The 22,637-nt window shown below is 37.3% G+C and overlaps 2 protein-coding genes across 3 annotated transcripts in view; one reads left to right on the top strand and one right to left on the bottom strand.

The window, feature by feature from the left end:
- The window catches only part of RASGEF1A (RasGEF domain family member 1A), a 167,007-nt gene extending 159,936 nt beyond the window's left edge, over window positions 1–7,071 (bottom strand). For both annotated transcript variants that reach the window (XM_061450030.1, XM_061450048.1), the window contains exon 1: window positions 6,756–7,071. The gene's annotated coding sequence lies outside the window, so the exon portion shown is untranslated. The remainder of the gene's footprint in view (window positions 1–6,755) is intronic.
- The window catches only part of PRXL2A (peroxiredoxin like 2A), a 408,735-nt gene that overhangs the window by 114,338 nt on the left and 271,760 nt on the right, over window positions 1–22,637 (top strand). The window lies entirely within an intron of this gene.

Below are 22,637 nucleotides of genomic sequence, written 5' to 3'. Positions count from 1 at the left end.
ACTGCATAAAAGCCATGCTTTCATTTTTTGAATCCTTTATGGTGTGTATGCATTTGGCTCCAGAGAACTTTATACACTCCCTTTGCAAGAAAGTGAACAAACAGAGTTAACATTTATGTTTACCCTTTGAGGTGTAGCACTGATAAACTTTTGATTAATGTTAAACCTAGCAGTTTTTCATCTTTCCCCATTATATCTAAGAACAATACGCTGATGAAATAGATTGTTCAGACAGCAAAAAAAAAGGTAATGATGTGATGTTGCAATTCTCCTGAGATTAATAACTTGGGATTTCTTAAAATGAAGTGGTAGAAGTGCCTGTCATCTCTGTCAAATTCTAGCTCATGTTCTCTGATCACTTTCCCTTTTTTTTTTTCTGGAAGCTTCTTCTAGCCTTCTGTGAGAAATGCATTTTGAGATTAAATTGCCATGCTTAGGGTGAGTGTGTGGCAAGGTAGGGGGCTTTTAGTTAACTGGTTTGAGTTATGTGCAAGGAGCAGAAGGAAATGATGCCACCCTGTTGTGATCAGCAGTTATAAGGTTGCATTCTTGCAGTCTATATCTTTTTCAAGATTTGAAACTATTTTTATAATAATGGACTTATCTACACAAGATAAGATACTAAGCTTGACAAAGGTAAAATTGGATGAAGTTACAGGATCACTGCGGTATGCTGGAAGTCACTCAACTATTCAGTGGTACCATTTGGTTTTAATATATATGGATCTTACTGTTAGGTGGGGTTTTTGTTTGGTTGGATTTTTTTCATCAAATATCAAACTTCATTGCAAGCACAAATATCCAATTTAATTATTTTCGACTCCTGAGGTTTCAAACCCATTAAACAGCAGAGAGGCTCAGTAATTGGTGTATTACTAATACTGAGAGTGTGACAATACTAGTGGCAACAGAGGACAGTAAGCAAAGCAATGAGAAAAATGTAAAGACATAAATAGCATCATTAAAGCTGTTTTATGAAAGATAAACATGACTGTCAGGTTACTATTTCAGACTACAGATAACAGTTTTAATCAAATCTTTCTTGTTTCACTGGTGAAGAAACTAGCTGTAGAATTATCTGGCTTTCTTAGAAGTGCAAGGCTTTCTGTACTGATTCCTTACAAATCAGTTACCAGCTATAATAAAGTGAACAACTGCAATGTAGTAGATACTTTCAGCAATTTCTGGTAACATAGAGGTTGTCTTTTTTTTTTAGCTTATCATTTATGTCATTTCCCAGTTCTGATCTGTCCTGGCCTCCAAATGCAGTAGATGGGGTATGCATGGTTCTTGGTACCTGCTGACAAGGTATGGCATTGCTCTGCTGCACACCACTGCAGTGGTGTCCCCAAGAAGCAAGCCTGAGCTGCGCCATGGCATGGCAGGGTTTTATGTGTTTTATGACCTAAACAGTGTCCTGGAGTTTTATGGTATAATTTCTAGTTTACTATGCATTCAGTATAAACATGATCTAGTGGTGATGGAAAGGCTGTGAGGGTGTGGTTGTAAGCAAGGCAGAGATTGTAGGTGCTTTAGGAACTGAAGAAAAGCTAATCTGCTCAAAACTTCCATGTTCTTCTCTCTGTACATGAGGATGCCTATTTGAATTTATTATTTCTGCCTACAGTCTTGCCCCAAAGATGATCAGATGTGAGTTTTTAAGCTGCAGTCGTATTTCTGTTTTGAGGTAGTTTTTTGCTGCTTTTGCCTCTGAACCTGTTATGGTGTCATACATGCACATGTATGTAGACACAGCACACACATTCATATGATTTTTGATTGTTTTATCTTTTTGAATTTCGTGATTGATAGTACTTGAACTGCTTAGGACCTAGAGAAAAAAATTGAGTCTTCTTATTGTAAAAGATGGAAAGAAGTCTGTAACAGAGGGTTATGTATCTTTATTTCCCATTTCCGCAACACACTTAGTTTATGTATGCCCTTGTGCCCTTGTACAGCTTGATGCATTGGGCTTGCCCCTAAAAATTACGGTATTTCTGCAATATGCAAATAGGTACTTTGCTATGGTTTCAAGTAGTTTGTGGCTACAGCTCAAAGCTTCCTTATAAATCAACAATCTCAGTAATTTTCTTAGTATAACCTACTCCTGGATGGCTTTTACTCCAGTGGCTTCACCCAGTGGGTCATTGTATTGTCCTCTGTGTAACCTACAAATCACTTAGATGATACATACTTTGCTAAATGTTACCCAACATTGCTGGTGTCCTCAGAAATAAGAACATTGTTCTCAACTACACATGTTAATGCAACAAGGCTGGTAAAGACACAGGGAGAAATAGGAAGGAAAAACTGCATAGAGCTTGTTGAGTATAGCCAAAAATTCAGATTACGTCTAAGATTAATTTCAGATGCATAACCTACTGGAACCGCTCTAGGGAATGCACTCTGCCCTTAAAACTGCTTCCCTTTGAGCTGTTAGGTTATTCGTACAGATTGTCTTTAACACAGTATACCTAAACTAGCCAATAACTCCATAATGAAGTGGCCTCAAAAAATAAAGAGAACACACACATATCATACTTTCATCATTTTGGAAATTTGAATTACAGTCAAAGGAAAACAAGTAAGCTGATGCTGAGTGAAAAGACTTTTCACGTTAATGAAACTAACAAGAAGAAAAAAATGTGTTTTCTGTTGTTTCATTTGTTGAAAGACATCAGTTTTCACAAGTGCAAATTCTATGACAAAGCTCAAAAGTATGGAAAAAGCTAATTTGTGGTGAACACAATATTGTTATTACTTTGTTTGAGCAAGAAAGAATTAAAATGGTGGCTCGAAAGCTGCACCATCTGTGTTTTATCTGGGAGAAAACAAGAGAGCACTACTTGGAATAAATAAATAAATAACACAGATTATAATGGAAAAGGAATTAGTCCTAACAAAATAATTCAATAGAAACTGAAAATTGCTGACATTATTTTAAGGAAGAGTCTGTTAAAACTTGGCTGTGATTGAAATGGGTATAGTACCTTGTGTTTATATTAGGTTCTGGCAATACTTTCACACATGTATCCAAAGATACACTGTACATATCTTACATGCTCCTTTATGGTTCAGTTGGTTGTACTCTTCACTGGTGTGGGTGGTCAAAAGTTCAAATTCTATTGGACTGAAAATGTGACATTGCTGTGGTCAAGTTTGTTGAGGAATACAGAAATTGAAGGTAAATAAAGCAATAGTACCTCTCCAACAAATTCTTTCATCCCTAATCTACATGATGTTTGAAACTAACATTACTTTATTCTGAGGAAAGAAAAATGCTTCCATGTGTATTTTGGTGACCATACGTGCCTTATTTTCTTCCCTATGAACATTCTTGATCTTGGGCTAAGATTAGATGTGATCTTGGTGAGGCTATGTTACAGGAAGTTCCTCGAAAGCAATACAAGTGTAGGAAATGTCCCCTCCTCTAAAACTAGTGTCTGTGTACAGTTTAATGTAAAATGCTGTTTTAATGATGATTAATAGAACTGTTCTAAATATTACCTGTATGTACTGTGTATTTACCTTTTAACAAAGTACTACATGGTGAGGAGGAGGAGGAAGGTGTAATCTTGACTCAGTTTAGTGTGTAATGAATAGAGTTACAGTTGAGTAAGAGTGACATTAATATTGAACCATGAAAGAATCTATGTGGTTCTTGCCCATCTTTGCATGCCTATGTGCAGGAGATTATGGTTTATTGAGTGGTTGGGGTGAATTTTGATACCTTTCTAGAGGTTGTTATCAAGAGCTGGTATGTTCCCGTTGTGTGAAAACGTTGTTGATTGTTTAGAGCTCTTCATCTTTGGATGGGGATTTACTTTCAAATTATATTTACAGAAATAAATGAGGAGTGAAGTGAAGCAGATTCTATTCAAGGTGATTTTTTGATTTGAAGAACTTCACTGAACCTTTATCTTTTCTGAATGAAATCAGTTATAAGACTAGATCCATTTAACTAACCTCAGCAAAACTTCTGCTTCTCTTGACTTCAGTTAGTGGAGGTGAAATTCCAAGAGGGATGTGAAACTCAGAGCTGAGGGAATCCCTGGCCACCCATCACAGCAGCTGCCTGACTCCAGTTAGGTGGCTTGTGTCTGATTTAATCTTTTATGGCACAATCAAAGCTCCAGAGTTGAGCATCTCTGTGTCTTGGGGGTTTTTCCTGCTGATTCCAGTGTAGCAGCTATGTATGTTATACGCCTTGAACATGTAGTTACGTTGATGGTGGATTCTGTATTTTGAGTAAGGTAGGCAGGACACTAGATAGAATTTTCAAGCTGCTCTCCAGCAGCATGGCTAATTTCCCTCTTGCTGTCCTCCCACCTCACCAGTAAATGACCCAAAAGCCTGATCATAGCTAAATAACATTGGAAGTGAATGTTTGCTTATTTCAGTGAAAGTATTACACCAGAAATGACGCTTCACAGAAAGGCCAGTGGTAATCCCATCATAGCCAGACCATTTTTTGACAGTGATATTGAATGTCATACTTTTCCTTAATAATTCATGTTGTAACAAAAAAGCCTCAAATTAAAGCATGTGTTTCTGCTTTTTCAAATAGCTCCTTGCACATGTGCTGACTTTGCAGCTGCTTCCTGCAGTCTTTGACTTCTGTAATTAGGACAACCGGTCAGCCCAGCTAATGATATTAAACTGACTGGTCTAGAATGTAATTTATCTCAAGGGTTTAATTTGCTGAGTATGGGGCAGCACAATACAAGGATTGCATGCAAGATGGATGTAAGTTGATTTTTTTTAGCTCTTGTTGCCAAGTTACAATGAAATGTTATCACAATAGATTGTCTGCATTTAAACAGCTGAAGATTTCACCTGAAAAGAGCCACGCTGATGAAAACTGATAATATACAGATTTCTCTGAAAAGAGGAAAATAAAACAAAAAATCCCAACTTGTGAACAGAATCATTTTGTATTCCAGACAGGTTAAAAAATAGCTGTTCAGACCCCAGAGACTATGACACGTGCTACAGTAGGTACCCTTGCTGTCAGGTATCATATCTAAATGGTAAGAAAAAAAAAATTAAAAAATAGCAATAATAATAATAAAAAACAAAAGCAAATCCCAAAAATGCCGAAGTCTCTACAGTTGTCCAAATGATTAGAAATAATCTTAAAACATAATGCTGGTAAATGCTTTCCAGTCTTGTAGAATGAAAAAATGTACCATATTCTGGTGGAAAATGAGCTAGAATCTGTGCTGACACTTTAAGCCATTGTCTTACCTCCTCAAGATCCATACCAAAGTCATTTAAGTTCTCTGAAATAAGAATCTGTTTTCCCCTCATCTAATTAAAAGATTGCATGGAGGGGCAATAACTAAGGGGAGTGCTTATTACTTCTGTCTTTGAGTTAATTCCAAAAATATTCATGCTGGATCAATAGACTGTGGGTCTTGGTGACTATCTGGCCGCTGAACAGTGGTCAGCACCAACTGCTGATACCTGTTTGGTCATCTCTCTAGATGTGATCAATGTGGGACCCGTCATCTTCATTGAATAGAGATTCCTTTTCATAGCACTAATGTCAGGCAGTTCGTTGTGGATTTAAAAGTCAATAAACTGATTGCCAGTATACAAGAGGTCTGAACAAATAAACGTGTAAGATATTGCACAAAAATACCATATAATGTGTAACAAATGTACGTTCATCCATTTACAATTGCAACACTTTCCACAGTACAGAGAACATGTAAACTAAACCAAATGTCTTCACTGCAGTTAGACCATTAAAGATCTAAAGGTACGATTGTACAATTCTGCAGTGTGCACTACCTACTCTGATATTCTGTTCATAGATTGGGAAAAGCACAATGCTGAGTTAATTTTAAAGGTGTCACCCTTGGAAGTAAGCCATTTGGTAAAAAGCATTGGATTGACAGAAATGAAGCTGTAGATGTTCAGTAAAGCTTTTCATTAAAATCACTACTAAAAACTGTCAATCAACCCCAACAGAAACCTGCTTAGGTAACACTGCTTTAAATACTGTACCTGTTCAGAAAATGGAAGAAGGGAATTTTGCCAGGATTTCAGAAATGGGAGAAGAAGCTTTCCCCTTTACTTTAAATTCCTGTGCCAGAGACATGTGCTGTCCTTGCAAAAACCTTCCTGCAACACTGAATTTTTGATTCACAGAAGAAAAACCACAGAGAAGAATACAGATAGAATATGTAGTGCAGTGCTCTCTGTGCTTCAGCAGACTTGTTCTGGTGGTTTCAGTGAGCACTACTTTTGAAAAGCCTGAAAATGGATTGTATGTATTTGATCCTACAAGAATCCCTCAGAGGGAGGGGAAATGACAGGGAAACGTTTCTGTGGACTCTGGAATTTCAGCTCATTAAAGTGATAAAACAACTGCCATGGGAACGAATCCATACGGTGACCATGACAGACGCCTGATACACTATATTCCCAGCAGCAGAATACCAATGCCTGATCATTTAGCAGTATTGAGAAGCTTATTGTGTTCACAGGAGCAGGTGGTAGTGCTGCTGTAAAAGTTGCATTAAGGGGAGAAAACACAGTGCCTATGCTCTATTTTGACCTGCCATCTCTCCTCCAGGCATAGCTGGGTGGAACACACAGGGTTAACAAAAGAAAGGCACTCTGGTGGCATGTAATGCCAGGTGTTCAGACACCCACTGAATTAGTTCCAGTGCCAGATTTTGTACACAGATTTGCACCCTGAAACCGTTGGGTGACTTTAGGGTAAAAAAGACTTTTAAATCTCTTACCTTGGTCTAGACCAGTGTAGCTTTTTGGTTGTTCTCCGTCCACTAACAGAAAAAGAGAAATTAATGCCAGATTCCAGTGAGTCATCCTAAATGACAGAGTAGGCTCACTCTTTGCACCGGCTGCTGGCTGCCTCCGCTGTGTGACAGCTGCTGGCTGGCTGGGGAGCAAGCGTGTCCCATTCTGCAGCCTGCGGCAGGGGGAGAGGGGAAGGCAGCGCGGGGAGAGGAGGTGGGAGAGAAAGCCGAAGAGAACGACCAGAAGAGAGAGGAGAGAGGCAGAGGCAGGAATATACCATGTGGCTGCGTGCTCTCTTTCTGTCTGGTGCTCAGCCTTGCAACGCGCCACCGAGAAGTTACTTTTAATACGTGATACTCTCTGATTTTAGAGCCTCCTTACTCCTGCCCTTTTTCAGTCTGTGCTCAGAGGAACTTCCCAGCATTTCTGCAATTACATTGTCATCTCTCTCATTTGGAGACTGGCTTGCAGGCTGTACACGGAACATATTCAGTAAAGGAAGCCTATCTTGTGGCTGTGTGGAAAGCAGTGCATGGTTTCTTGCACCAGTTTTATAGTCTGATTATCTGAGAGTGGGAAGCCAAGGACAAGGGCAGTAATTTTGGCCTCAGAGGGGAAAAAACAAAATACAATGTTGGGAAGCACAAAATTGTACACGAGATTGTTGGGGAGAGGGACATTTCCTGGTTACACCTAACGGAAAGGAAGGTTGGGATAATTTCTGAGCCTCTGGTTTATCATCCTTGCATGTGTGTCTGCAGATCAGAAATCAGTGCTAGAGACAGACTCTTTCCTGGGGATTCACAAAGTGAATTCTCAAGAGGAAAAAGCAAGCTGTTAGAGTGGGTAACATTGCATTAAATGGCAGAAGCTTCTCTGGGGAAACTGCTAGTTTCTAATCACCCTAAGTCTTCAAAGTGCAGCTTAATCATTTCATTGCACTCACACACCCCTTGTATGCGTATGTTTGTTTATAATTTTTTTTTTTTTCTTTTTTAGGAAACTTGTACAGAACAGTTTCATGGAAGTTGGTGATAGCTATAAATATTTGAGTGTCACTAGGAAAGAGGGAGAAGTGTTTAGGTTCCCACTGTTTGCTAACTAGTTCTTAGCATCTATCAAAGGGTAAGTCTGAAAAGCTTCTGTGGGCTTTTGAAGGCCCTTTATTAAAATATTTGTAGTAGAGTCTTTAAGAAAAGCTAAAGTGCTACTACCTCTGTGTCAAGTGGTGTTTGGAGGCTCTGAATATAAGTCAAATTCGTCTGTATCTATAAAGGGTGATGTTTTACATTTTATTTTCTCAGTATGAATGTGAGTGGATGGTCTTAATCCTGATTAATTGACACATGTTTTCCAAATAAACCTAGGGAAAGAAATAAATAACAGCATAAAGGTTGAAGAACTAAAGTATGTATGCATTCTTGATTAGAAGACTCAATGTATAGTAGTTTTACATTGACTGCAAATGACTGTGCCAGTAAATATCCATTAGGTGTTGCAGGTGTGTTTCCCTCTGCAGAGTACAGAATGATGTTTTCTTCTATTCTGATGTTATTGGATAAGGATGATCCTGTGAGAATGAGACACGAGCTCTTCAGATATTTTTTTCTTTAAATGTATGAATTAATTATATGTGTAATTCTTACTTTGCTGAAAGTACTAGGGATTTACTAGCCTCATAATTCACAATGAAGTGGAACAGCAGCCTGTATCCAAAAGCTTAGGAAATATTTTCTTAGGCTGATTGCAGGCAAAAATCTTACTTTGGGCTTTTTCACTGTACCTTTGAACCACCACAACAACTATTTTTGGGTTTTTGTCTTTTAACCCATAGATTTCTGCATCTAACACTGCATGGTGTTGTGAAAGCCATATATCTGTGAGCTGTGTACTGCTGCAGAATATGAGGAGTTTCCTCATTCAGCCTGTAAATGAACAGCATGAAGAATATCCCCAAAAGCGTTTTACCTGAACTCCCTATGGACATAAATTCCTCAGGAGAAGTAGGTCTTTGGTACCACTAATTAGTGAACCCTGATAATGCCCTTTCCATGATCACACGATGGTTGTTCCCCTTCTGCCTACTTGGTATTGTGTAAAAAATGCTCAGTAACCATATGAACTCTGTCTACAGATGTGAACCAGAGCTGCATGTTTTGAAGTGACCTTTGTTATTGTTGCCAGTATCACCTGGCAAAAAAATAACACATGCATATATGTTTTTGCCCACAGAACTGGTGTTTCCTTAGTCAGAAGTTGGCTGCTTACCCAGACTTTACTGATGGAAAAGAAATGAAGCAGATGGATATAATAAATTGTTGTCTTCTGTGGAGCAATTAAAGTGACTGTAATTGACATTAATGCAAGTTCAGACAACCATGAACTTGGTAGATTATTCTGTAGTACAGTTCATTCTACCTTTCACACTGATAGAAATGCCTCTATACTGCCAACTCATGTTCCTATCAATAAGACATGAATATTAATAGTGAAATGAATATGAAAAATGTTTTAAAAGTAGGAAGGACTTGCTTGAAATTGCTCTTTCTTTGTATAGCTTCATCCTTTAAATTCTTGATGGGATACTGCATTAGTTCTTTGCAAATTTCATTCTCCATTGAAATTTGATCCAGTGTGAGAGGTTAAGGATAAATGGAATTAGTTTGTCCCCAGTTCAGCTGGGAGGATTTCTGCTATTTTTTCGGCAATGAACATTTGTTTCAGAGTATCAGTACAGAGTAAATTATAATTTCAGTTACACTTATCTATGTACACATAGATATTACAAAAGCTGTATGAGTATGACTCTTTCTCTGATTTCTGTATTTTTTACTGGTACCCAGGATTTTTTGTGAAAGCACTAGCTGACGACAGGAATGCTATTTTCTGGAGAAGTTGGTTGGCATCCTCACTGATACCTGATAGTAAGGATTTGGATATGCCAGAATACTCCTTAGCATACCAATTGCCAAAATCACTGGAAGTCTTTGCTCCAGAGATAGTGAACAGGTCAAGACTTAATTGTAAATCAGAAGTTGTCAGGGTTGTGTACAAAAATTTATAATGTAAGTGCATTTGTCTGTAGCTGCCATAAAGCCCTGGCTCCCTGGGGAAGCTGTGACATCTGTATCATTGCAGTATTCAAAGCCAGCTCAGGCAAACACAAGAATACAAGAGGGCATCCATATAAAAGAATATGAATATGGCTGCTGTGATTTTCTTTCTTTCTTTCTTTCCCATGTGCAAAGCAATCTCCGAATATACAATGGAATGAGCTCAGAGCTGGTCCTTTCCCTTGACTTATTGTTGAGTGCAGCAAAATCACGTGATTGTAGAATCATGGTTTTGTCTGTTCGGTTTTATCTTTCAAGTAGCTGGGCACCTTCCAAGAAATTACCCAAATCTCTGGAAAGCAGTGGTTTTTTTTTTTTCTGAGTTTATCTGATGCAATACAAACAATATACTTATTTCTTATTTTCCCTCATCCAAGTTATTGCTTCTCAGTTTCATCCCTTCATTCTTCTTTGCTCTTAGTTGTAAATGAGAGCAAAGCATATTTTATTTTATTTTGCTGTTTTCTTCCAAAGGCATACATTTTTGTGTTTAGTTGTATTTAAAACTCCACCTGAAGTTACCCTTTAGTCAAAATTTTGCACTTCATATAGGTGCTGAAAACATTGTTGTTTTTAACTTCAATAACAAAATCCAAGAATTGGTCGTGCAATATCTTCTTCACAAGCGTTATTTTGAAGTTGAAGTAATGACGATTGAGTTCTGGAAAGTAATATAGACTGAGAAACTTTAACTTAACTGTTAAGAGCAAACCTACTCCAGTGATGATCGGATAGATACAGAAATCACTGATTTATAAAGTACAATTCCAGAGTGCAAAACAGTTACAAAACTGTTGATGGTTTGAGGTTTGGTGCTGTTTGTTTTTTTTTTGTCAATACTCAATTTGCAGCCTGAAGTATTATATTTGATGTTAGAAATGTATTTATATTCAAGTATCTGCGCCCTGATGTTGCACCACTACTTTTTAAATGGCAGCTATTATGCCTGTAAAGTTATTAATATGAAAAACTATGCTTTTTAAACCAATGAAATAAGCGGTATGGATGAGTGCTTTGGCTGAAAAGATGGCTGTACACAGCTGGCATTGGCTATGCGTAGATATTTGTGCTTCTGCCTACTTTTTAAACATGAGGAATGGCATTGAGGGAGAATACAAGAGGCCTATGTAGAAAAGAGAAATCAGTTTTTATCTGTAGATAAAGAATTGTAATATAAACTGGTGAAAATATTTCAAGATTGCTGAAGCTGGCTAAAGGCTGAAATTTTTATTTCTTAAGAACCTGGTAAGATTAAAAAGAAAATCTCAGTTTTGTGAAAAGGTGGTGTTTTTTTTTTTTTAAATGGCAATTTAGAAAAAAGGTATTGTATTGGATATATTTCATTCCTATGCCACAGTGAAGCTAAACCTACATCATTTTTGGTTCTGCCTGCAGTTGCTGAATACTCCAGTGGTACGGTTTCTCAGTTGTCCCTGTCAACTTATTCCAGTAGTTCATTATTTTGTTGTTAGCAAGTTTGGAGGTTTCCACCCTCTTCACCTAATGTATAATGCAATGCTTCATCAAAATACACTGACTATCACTTTTTTGTCCTAATCATGAAGAAAGGGATACTGACTAATCTGCAGTGTCTTTTCAAGCAATTGTTTTGTCTGCCTATATCTCATCTTCATGAGGTGGGCAACCCATGTCGGAAAACATTTGCATCTCCCTATATTGTCAGATAAGACGGTAGTTTCCCTGCAGAGTATTCAAGTGAACTTAATTCTGTGGCACTGTATCAGTGAATCAGTATCTGTGAATATTGAGATGATCTCAGATTTCTAAAGCAATAGCCTTCAACAATTGGTCATTGATGCTTTTAGAAAATTTTTGCAACCTAATTCATAAATGGTTATAGAACCAAACTCTCAACATTTACTTGTAACCAAGAAAGATGAAGAACTCAAAGGCTGAAAATTTTTTAACAAAATATTTTTTACACTGCAGAATGAGCAGTCCATTCAAATGCTAGGCTAGAAGGGCCTTTTTCCACTTTCTTCTTCCTTCTTTCTCACCAGAAATGTGTCTATTTTGGTTTAAGTTCTGGAATAGTTCATCTAGATGAATGAAAATACACCTCAGATGAATAATGCATTCAGATCCAGCAACGATCTGTGGTTAAGATTCTTCTTGTAAACCAGCTTCAAATTTATGCCTTAAACTGAATGTTAAAAGGGACTGTCACTGACTTGGAAGAGTTGGGAAGTGTGACGTATCAAGTGTTATTCCAGATTACTAAAATCTGGAATTACTTCATTTTAGATTGTCATAGAACAGAAATAGTTTGAACCAAAACCCCAAGAAGTTTATGTGTCAAGGAGCCAGACAGTTGAATAAGGGGGTAAATTAGACACCTTTTCTCAACTGCATGTTTCAGCTTTATTCTTAGCAGAGGCTGGTGTGATTGTCTACCTTTAATTCAAAAGCATCAAAATTTCCCCATGGCAAGTGCAGTCATATTGAGGTATACTCAGAATGATTTTTGGGTATTGCTGACTCTTCCAGAAACTTGGGGTAGCTCAAGTTGGCTGTCTAAAATTGAAAGCATATATCTAATTTCGTTTTTATATAAAGTGATACCATCATACACAGAAAGACCTTGATTTAAGAATCTCAGTGCTCTCCCTAAAACCGTTGTGGAAGCATCTCCCTCAACCCCAAACTAACATTTTTCACTTTGATTATTTTTTAATTGAGTGTGGGGGAAGTGTGGGAAACAAAAACAGTGTGGGAAAAGATTCAGAAGGAATTAAAATTGCCTTTTTTTGTTGTTGTTGTTAATGAAATCAGTTTGTTTCAATAGGAGAAATATATTTTAGAATAAATTGTTCAAAGCCTTGAAATTCTAAGTAATTGGCATCTGCTGTTAGCAAAATATTTATATACCTGTATCCCAGAAAAACTACTTAATAATCTGTCATTTGCTGGTCTCCCTGCTTAGAAAGCAGTTTGCTTCACTGAGCTGGCTTTTGTTGCTGGCAGTTAGTACTTGGTGACACATAAGTTCACTTTTGTAAGGGGAGGTAGAAATAAAGTCTTGCCTGACACAGCAGTTGTTTTGGGTTGGAGAGGTAAGGAGAAGTTAAAAAGTGTGAAGTGCCTCAGCTACGAAGTGTTCATAGCCTATGCATCCTGGAAATTTAATTACATTTTAATGGCTGGGTTTGTTTCTATGGATGTTGGGAAATGGCCTGTGAGGAAGATGGTATCAATTAGCCCTTGCATTAACTGTTAGTCACTAATGTGTGTCAGTACTGATGCTTTTAATTGCATGAGACTTGTGAGCTCCAAGTAATCACACAGGGATGCCCAATTTAACTGATGTCTATTCTGAGGTCACAGCAATAAAGAACAATTGGGTTGGGATACTAAAAAAGTCTGGAAATAGTGCAGCTATTGGAAGAAGATATTCTATTTTTACAACAGTAGGATTGTTTTAGAGCCAGCTGTTATTTCTAAGTAATCCTCTCCTTTTTAATTCTAAAGAAGCTGTGATTTGATTTTAAAGTCTTAGGAGTCTTCAACTTGGTTTGGAAAAACATTTGTTCTTCTGCACCATGAGAGCTTTGTTACATGAAAAACAATATTCTAGTAATAATGTGTGTGTATGTATGTAGTGTAATTTCAATTTTAAGTCCTCAGTAGCTTTGAAATCAGTGCTGGCAAACAAGTGCTTTTATCAACCCCTAATGCAGTCCGGCTTTTGCAGTGTGTCATAATTTTATAACTGTCACTGGCCTAAGGTCTCACCACATTTTGCCACATCCTCAATTCCATGTAATAGCTTACTGTTTGAGTTTCACTGTAAAAGATACCATTGACTTTCCTTCTATTTCTCATCTTATTATTGTCCTGATTAGGCTTTATTAGTACCATGCAGAAACCTAAGAAAAACACAGAAAATGAGCTGGTGAGCATCAAAGGCAAAAGCACTGGGACTGCAAACTGTTCTCTGCTTTGCAGACTAGTGCTGAGAGTCTTCCACAAATTTCACTTGCAAAACTGAACTAATCTGTGTTAACTGAAAAAATGTAAAGTTTATAAAGGGTTAATTTTTCTGGAGTTAATAACCTCTTCTTTTTTTTTTTTTATTTTCTTTTTATGTGAACATGCACGAACACACAAATCCAAGCGTATATTGGAAAGGTTCTCAGCATAGAAAATCACAGCTGACCTGGTTAGAATTTGACAGAGTGGAAGAAGAGTCTTCTATAGCGGGAATTTTTTCTATCTTTCTAGGATTTTTGCCTCTTAAATATGCTGTAATAATTAATGACTTTATTATAAATATGAATAACAGCCAAATGATACAGTTGATAACAGCATAATACATAATGCAATTAACTGTCTAAACTAAATGCAGTGCAGCAATTTTTACTGTGATTTAGAGAATCTTATGGAAAGGCTTCATGCTAGACTGTTTCATACACTAGTCAGAAATCGTTTGTAGTATCAGGGATATAACCATATATAATGACAGAAATTGAGAAAGTTGTAAAAAGAGTGAGAGTTTACTTAATAATGACAATTCTGAGTGTGATGTGCCTCATCCTTGCCTAAGTATGACATTTGGATGTCACTTTTAATTTTCAATTTAATTTAAAATTGAGGTAGTAGAAACTGTAGTGTTAGTCTTTCTAAACTCATGAAGACCAGACCTCTACATCTGTTCAACAAAGCATGGCTGTTTCTTTCAATTACCTTTCTAATTGAGTGGTGGGTGAGGTGTAAGTGCAACAATATTCTTATTAGGCATAATTGTGTGCTACATAGAAATATTTTCTAATGACTACTGAGTAGGTTTGCATCTATTTTTTTTTCACTGCAGAAACTGCAATCCATGTTTTAGTAAGTATGGTAAAATTTCAAAGTTTAAAAAGAAATAATCTAGATAATTTCACTAAAAGGAAAATCTTGGAGAGTTTTCTCTGTGTGTTTACTTTGATATCATCTGAGCATCTATGCATAGAATGTTCTTGATATAATTTTAAATATGCGTCTTTTATTAATATTGCTATAACTGGTGCAGATAAAACACAATAGAAAAAAAAGAATTAACCTTTCTCAGGTGTGGCATCTGCCAGTTCTAATTTTGTCTTGTCTTTGTCCTTCCTACATTGAGGTGATCATGCAAATAAAGACTGGAAAAATAATCTCAACATTGAGTGTAGAGGCAAAAGTAAATACCTATAATATATATAAGCCTAGTTAACTCAGAAGTTCAACCCAAACATCTGAATCATTTGCTATTTCTGAAACAGCAGCTGTATTTTCTTTGCAAATTAATTTACTTCAGCTACAGTTCAAGTAGTGGAAAAAGAATCATGTTCTTGTTATAAGGAGCTCTTCTTACATCCAAGTCTTGCAGTGGAGGCGTATGATTCCCATTTCCTCTTAGTATTCTGGTCATCAGGAAACAATACCTAAACCTGAGTATTGTTGGACCTTCTCTCCAGCACTGGGAACTACTTGCAAAGTCCTTCTGGCTGGTCAGCCTGGAGCTTTTTCCAGATACCTGACTTTACTCTGGATTGAATTTTGTTCTTGCTTTGCAGAATTTACCACCTCTTCCCTACATCTGTCCCACAACCTGAGTTTGTCTCGTTACTGCAGCTGTGTCCAAAATACCAAGTAGATAATTAGTATAGCTTGTTCTTAATGGTGTTAACTAATGTTAGGTTTGTATAATTTTAATTTCACACATAATTCAGAAACAGTTACTAAATTGACCAGTCTACAGCTGAAAATGTATTGCTTATCAAGGAGATAAGATTAGTTCTCAGCAGATCTTTTAGTTGCAGGGAATGGACAGCAGATACTCAGAATTGGTGTATATGAAGAGCTGCACCCAGTAAACAACTTGAACCAAACCAAATTTTATTTTCCATAGACAAAATACATAACTACAGAGAAGCCTTTGTTAACACCAATTCTAAATCAATGAGATTATCCCAAATTTATCTTCTGGTTCACCTGTTTTTTTTTGTCACTTCTTAGTTAAATGTGATTTTATTGCTTTTGCAAATGGTGTTTGATTAGACATAGTCATTGGTTTCCTATGTGAGAATTTCTCAACTGATTAGCAAACTTGGCTGGGAGGTTTCTTTCTGTTCTATCTGCTTCAGTATTTTTCCTGTTTGAACTAGAAAGTTCAAGAATCCCCATTACAGTGTTGCTCTCTTTTTGTTTGCTTCTTGTCAAATACTTGCCTGTTCAATTAATTTTTAATAATGTCAGCAAATAAAGACAATTTTGGTTTGTTCATTTATCAATATGATGTTGTTCCAAGATCTGTCGTATGTACGGAAGAGATTTGAAAGTTCTGAAGGGTCAGCTAACATGGTTTTGTTGTGGTTGTTTTCTTTTTTGTGGTTTGTTTTGCAACCATGTATATCTTCCACTTAATCAGCAAAACAGCATAAAACATCTGAATGTGATTAACAATTGTTTAATTTCCTTAATTGATGAGTATTTTAAAGAAAACTTGAAATTTTCCCACATTTTAAAAAATAGAATGTCGTTGACCTAACTTCTTGAACATCTTTACTCTTTTATATATATTGCTATTTTCAATAAATATTGCTGCTGTTCTTGTTGCAGATTTCCAGCTGCACAGAGGTGTTCATCTAAAAGAATTCTGCAGATGTGGCATGCTTTTTTGAGGCATCTGGGTTAATATATCCCTTTATTTGGGATTTTTTTCTAAATATTTTGCTGCAGCCACTTTGTGAATTATGAGAAATAATGAGTCCAGTAATTAACATCTAAATCCTTTCTTCAAACTGAAATAGCAACTTATGTTAAAAAAAAATATTATTTGATGTTTAGGAGATTAAGCCTTCTACTAGCTGGAATGTTTGTTCTTCCAGTCATACAGTTCAATAACTGACCCTTATTAACTATCACTATTAGGTCAGTTAAAATATGAAAGGTAAATACCTGGTTTTATGAAGTTGTTGGCAAAGCTCCCAGTGATATCAGCAGAGTCAGGGTTTGGATGTAGAAAGGGCTTTCAGAATTATATAATTATTATATAATTATTCTGGCTTAGAGAAAGCAAAACTTCATTCCTATTTCCACAAGGAAATAAGAACTGGAAATTAAGTGCATAAATTATTTTATCACAGACTTCTGCTTTTCTCTATTTCCTAACCATCTCTCAGCTGGATGAAAGTTTTGAATCTTCTAGTGTTAATAGTATGTATTAACATGTATTTATTAACTTGTGTAAGGTCTTCACAGTCTTTTTGTAATACAGCGTAGAAATTTCAATAAACAAACAATGGATTTTTTTTTTAATTCTAATTTGGAAACACTTTTTCATTGAGATAATAGAAGAAAAGGGGAATACAGAACTTTAAAATCTTCACTGCAGCTCTGGCAGAATTGGTTTACTGTCTGAGATGCATGCATGAGTGTCTATAATTTCATAGATTAAACCCACAGGCTACCGCTTTCCCCATGTCTAATAAACATGATCCATGGACAGTTAATTTTGCGTGGCCATTTTCAAAATGAAAACATATTTTTATCTGTTTCTTTGAGAGTATTTGTTGAGATCACTTCACATACTGCAGCAGTGTTTTCATAACATAGGTGAGAGGCAAGATGATAAAATCTTGCTTGAATCACAAGAATCATTAGGGTTGGAAGGAATCTCTGGAGATCATCTAGTCTAATCCTCTACCAAGTTAGGGTCACCTAGAACAGGTTACACAGAGACATGTTCAGGCAGGTTTGGAATGTCACCAGAGAGGGAGACTCCACAACTTCCCTGGGTAGCCTGTTCCAGTGCTCTGCCAACTTCAACATAGTCATGTTGAGGTGAAACTTCTTGTGTTTTAGTTTATGTCTATCGCTCCTCATCCTGTCACTGAGCACCACTGGAAAGAGTCTGACACCAGCCTCTCAGCACCCACCTTTGAGATATTGATATGCATTAATGAGATCCCCTCTCAGTCTTCTCTTCTCTAGACTAAACAGGCCCAGCTCCCCCAGTCTCTCCTCACATGAGAGATGCTCCAGACCCCTGATCATCCATGTGGCCCTCTGCTGCACCCTCTCCAGTAGCTCTTTGTCTTTCTTGTACTGAGGAGCCCAGAACTGGACACACCACTCAGATGTGGCCTCACCAGCGTCGAGTCCCTTGACCTGATGGCCACATGCCTCCTGATGCACCTCAAGATACTGTTGGCTCTCCTGGCTGCCAGGCCGCACTGCCAGCTCATAGTCTACTTGTCATCAATACTCCCAGGTCTTTCTCAGCTAAACTGCTATCTAGTAGGTGAGCCCCTAACCTGTTCTGAATGAGTCAGTCTACACCAAATTAATCCAATCTCAATGTGAAAATGAGTCTGGGAAAAAAGAGAAAGACAAAGCACAAGCACAAAGCCTAATTTTTTCATAAGCCCCATGTAAATCTTCTTCTTTCATCTTCTGTTTTGGTCATTATTCTGGAATGTGAGCTGCATTTGAGTGGAGGCAACTCAGATCCTTTTATCTTCCCCACTCCCTGCTTTTTTTTATCTATGCAGATGAAAAAACCAAACAAATTGATCTTGTACAAGTTAATCTGAGCAATGACTAGATGGTAAGTTATTCAACTGTTCATCTAGAATATACCTCCTATCAGAACATCTAGTGAAATTGATCTTATCAGTCATTTGGTTTTGTTCCTACTTCCGACTAGGTTGCTCCAAACAGCAAAAGAAATACTGTGAGGGCGGTAAGGCACTGGAACAGGTTGCCCAAAGAAGTGGTAAATGCTCCATCCCTGACAGTGTTCAAGGCTAGGTTGGACAGAGCCTTGGGCAACATGGTCTAGGGTGATGCATCCCGGCCATGGCAGGGGAGTTGGAACTAGGTCCTTTTCAACCCTAACCATTCTGATTCTACAATAATAGGGTTTCTGAAAAATATTTGTCTATTATTTCTTAAACAAGTATTGTAAAGGCTGTAATGATTGTCTAACATTGATCTAGAGTGTGGTTTTACACAAACTTTCAAGATATTTTATCCAATATTCTGTCTTTCCATTTTTCAAAGATTTCGAGCATTTTCTGTGCCCATTATAAATGTCTGAAATACAGAATTTGTCAAACTTGGTGAGGCATTTGCTGCATTTGTGCTGATCCCTTTTCTCTCTCTGATCCATCAGTCTTTTGCTGAAAGAGTAGAAAGAACCCAAAGAGCAGAAGGAAAGTTGCTGTTGTGGACTGACTTTTCTAAGAGCTGGTAGAAGGAAGTCCTGTCTCTTAACAGTTCACAGAAATCACAGAATCACAGAATGGTTTGGGTTAGAAGGGACCCCTGGAGTTCATCTGGTCCAACCCCTCTGCCAAGGTAGGGCCACCTACAGCAGGCTACACAGGAACGTGTCCAGGCAGGTTTTGAATGTCTCCAGAGAGGGAGACTCCACAGCCCCCCTGGGCAGCCTGTTCCAGTGCTCTGCCACCCTCAATGTAAACTTCTTCCTCATGCTGAGGTGAAACTTCTTGTGGTTTAGTTTATAGCCATTGCTCCTTGTCAGGCTTCTCTTCTATATGCTGAATTATTGGAGGAGTTCATGTAACTTTTCTTGCTTTTTATATCAAAAATTTCGAATCATGCATTCAGTAGAAAAAAACTATGTTATTAACATGCTGAGTTGTTAAATTAACATTTTATTTCCAAATCATATTTTTAATAATAGAGAGAAATCCTCTCCAGTGAGCAAGATAGACACATTATTGGAAAATTTAAAAATGCATTCTGTCTTTTCACCTCATCATGGACTTGATTGAGTCAGGCTGTGCTACTTGACTTGGAACCCATTGCTCAATCTATTTGTTTTAAAGAGTACTTGGACTACATTAGCATTTCAGCTACCTAAGTAATGACTTTTGTGTCCATGTGGGAGAGAGGGAGTGTTAGTGCATTTTTTAAACATCTGTAGTTATTTATATATGTAAATGTGGAAGGATGGGAGGGTAAAAAGTTTTAAGTGACCTAAGGCACCTTTTTCAGGTACGTCTGTGCTGATAGAGACTGTAGCGAAAAGGATAACTGTAGCCAATTTTCAGCAATGCATAAAGAAGTTTTTTACAGCTCTGTGTTAAATACATAATTGATTTTCCTTTAGATATTTCTCTGAATGAATGCTATAGAAAAATTAGGAAATGAATCAAGAGTTTTAAATATGAATATTTTCCATTTGTTCACAGATACTAAGTAAGCTTTAAGCATTGAGGATGTAAATACAGGCTCTCGTTGTGTCATGCTACATACCAAAATATCTGCACTTACATATTTTCAGATAATACAGTGTGTATAACATTGTCTTCCTGACATGACCATGTGTTTACTTGATATATTTACCGCTGCTTAAATTACTATACAATATATAATACCAGTAGCAATTTTTCCTAATTCAGGGATGAGTTAAGATAATTACTACAATTACTATAATGGTATTTTCACATTTCTCAGCTCTTGAGTACTTGGTTTCTCCCTCCCTAGGGTGATTACCTAAGAGAGAGTTAGGATTTCTGTTTATCTATGAATTCATCATGCTTCCCTATCTACTAATAGAAGCTACTAGGAGAAAACTAGTAGCTTGCTATCAGCTAATTAATAGGAAATAAAATAGGTAGATAGAGAATAAATATGTTTAAAAGTATCAATATATATGTTTTAAGAAAAATGTATCTAAGAAAAATATATTTTAAAACCTGATTAAACTTACTTTTGAGATCAGTATTTTTAATTGATATTGCATCAATTTAATACTGTAATAAAATTGTTATAGCACAGAAACCTTTGTGTAACCTCCTTATCAGTATGAACCAAAGCTGGGTGTGACCATGAGTCTTTTTTTTTTTTTTTTTACATTAAAAAAAATAATTATCTCAACAAAAACTGAAGAGCTTCCTAAAACATGGCAGGAAATTTTTCTCTTTGCTCTTACAGCTTGAGTCATCAGTAGGGTTGAAAAGGAAAGTGGTTGTCTAGAAATACTAACATCTTTATTTCTTGTTTGACAGTGCTAACCTAGCAGCCTCTGCAGCTAATGGGAACACATAGTTTGGAGTTTTTTCTTACTGGTCCATATATGAAGCAAGATGCATTTTTTTAGTGGTAGGCAAGAAACTAAGTATGACCTTTGTTTTAAAATTATGATTGTGTTGTGTTGTGGTTTAAGCCCAGCTGGCAACCCCGAAAACCACGCAACTGTTAGCTCACTCCCCCCACTCCCGGAAGGATGGGGAGGACAATCAAAAGAATGTAACTCCCATGGGTTGAAATAAGAACAGTCCAGTAACTAAGGTATAACACAAACCACTGCTGCTACCACCAATAATAATAATGATAAGGGAAATAACAAGGGAAGAGAATACAACTGCTCACCACCCGCCGACCGATACCCAGCCCCACCCAGCAGTGAACTAGCCTTTCTGGGTAACTCTCAGTTTACATCCTGGGCATGGTGTACTGTGGTATGGAATACCTTTTTGGCTAGTTTGGGTCAGGTGTCCTGTCTCTGCTTCCTCCCAGCTTCCCCTCCTCCCTGGCAGAGCATGAGACTCAGAAAGTCCTTGTTTAGAGTAAACATTACTGAGCAGCAACTAAAACCATTGGTGTTATGAGCGTTGTTCCCAGGCTGAAAGTCAAAATCACAGCACTGCATCAGCTACTAAGAAGGAGAAAAATGACTGCTACTGCTGAACCCAGGACAGTTATCATTTTAGTACATTTTAGTCTCTTAGTAATGCACTATATATGGTAATTTTATCTTTCAGAAATAATTCCTGACTGCAGATTCAAGTTCATATATTACATTAGGGTATCCTTTGGATTCATTTGTGTATCACTAAAAAACATAAGGTATTTTCAGCTTCCCCTCCCATCCCCACCAGTTGTTTTTTTTTGTCAAGGGACAGTTAGATTTATGATGACACTTTCTGTTGATATAATAGTCTTTGCACTTATACTCAGTAGACTGAGGTATCTAGTGGCCAAATTTGTTTAAAGTAGAGGAACAACAGGCTGAAAGCATAAGGGAGGAGATGACTAAACTTGAGAAAGTGATGATTTCAAGATGTTCAGTGTAAACAAAAGACATTCTTAATTGTGGAAAGGGTTCAGAGAACAATAAGAAAAGAGAAAGGTGATTCATCAAAAGACAATTAGGCAGTGTCGTGGTTTAAGCCCAGCTGGTAACTCAGAACCACGCAGCTGCTCTCTCACTCCCCTCGTTCTTCTTCCCCGCCCCTGCACCTGGAGGTGTATATATACTATCACTCTTGTCTCATACATATATATGCATACACACACACACAAAGAGAGAGATATCATTCCTTAGTGCATGGAGCAACACCTATAAAGCTGCTGAGCTCTTACAGTCCATGATGTAGAACTCCATTTCTTGTAACAGTCTTTCAGAGCAGGAGAAACTCTGTGCAGTGTTGGATTGTTGCCTGCTGATGACACCGCAGAACTCGTCTGGTCACTGCTGAGCTCGTCTGTTTTAATCATTCTCTGTTGGGATGAGGGTTGGAAGGAAGTCAGGGCTAGTCGCTAGTGACCTGGAGACATCTAGTTGATGGGCTATAAAAGTATTACACAGCTGGCAACAGCATACAATTAAGTTCATTGGCTGTTTTCCCCTAAAATCAAATCCCCTTGAGGTATACATCGGACTTCCCCATCTTCCCGCATTACCCACCAAGTATATCCAGGTCCCTGAGCAAAAGCAGTCCCATGAGTGGGTTC

The sequence above is a fragment of the Pezoporus flaviventris genome, unplaced genomic scaffold, assembly GCF_033815535.1.
Source record: "Pezoporus flaviventris isolate CSIRO_AGI_PZ_B2104156 unplaced genomic scaffold, CSIRO_AGI_Pfla_v1 ptg000001l, whole genome shotgun sequence".
In the NCBI taxonomy this organism is placed as follows: Eukaryota; Metazoa; Chordata; class Aves; order Psittaciformes; family Psittacidae; genus Pezoporus; species Pezoporus flaviventris.
This window is presented reverse-complemented; position numbering and strand designations above follow the sequence as displayed.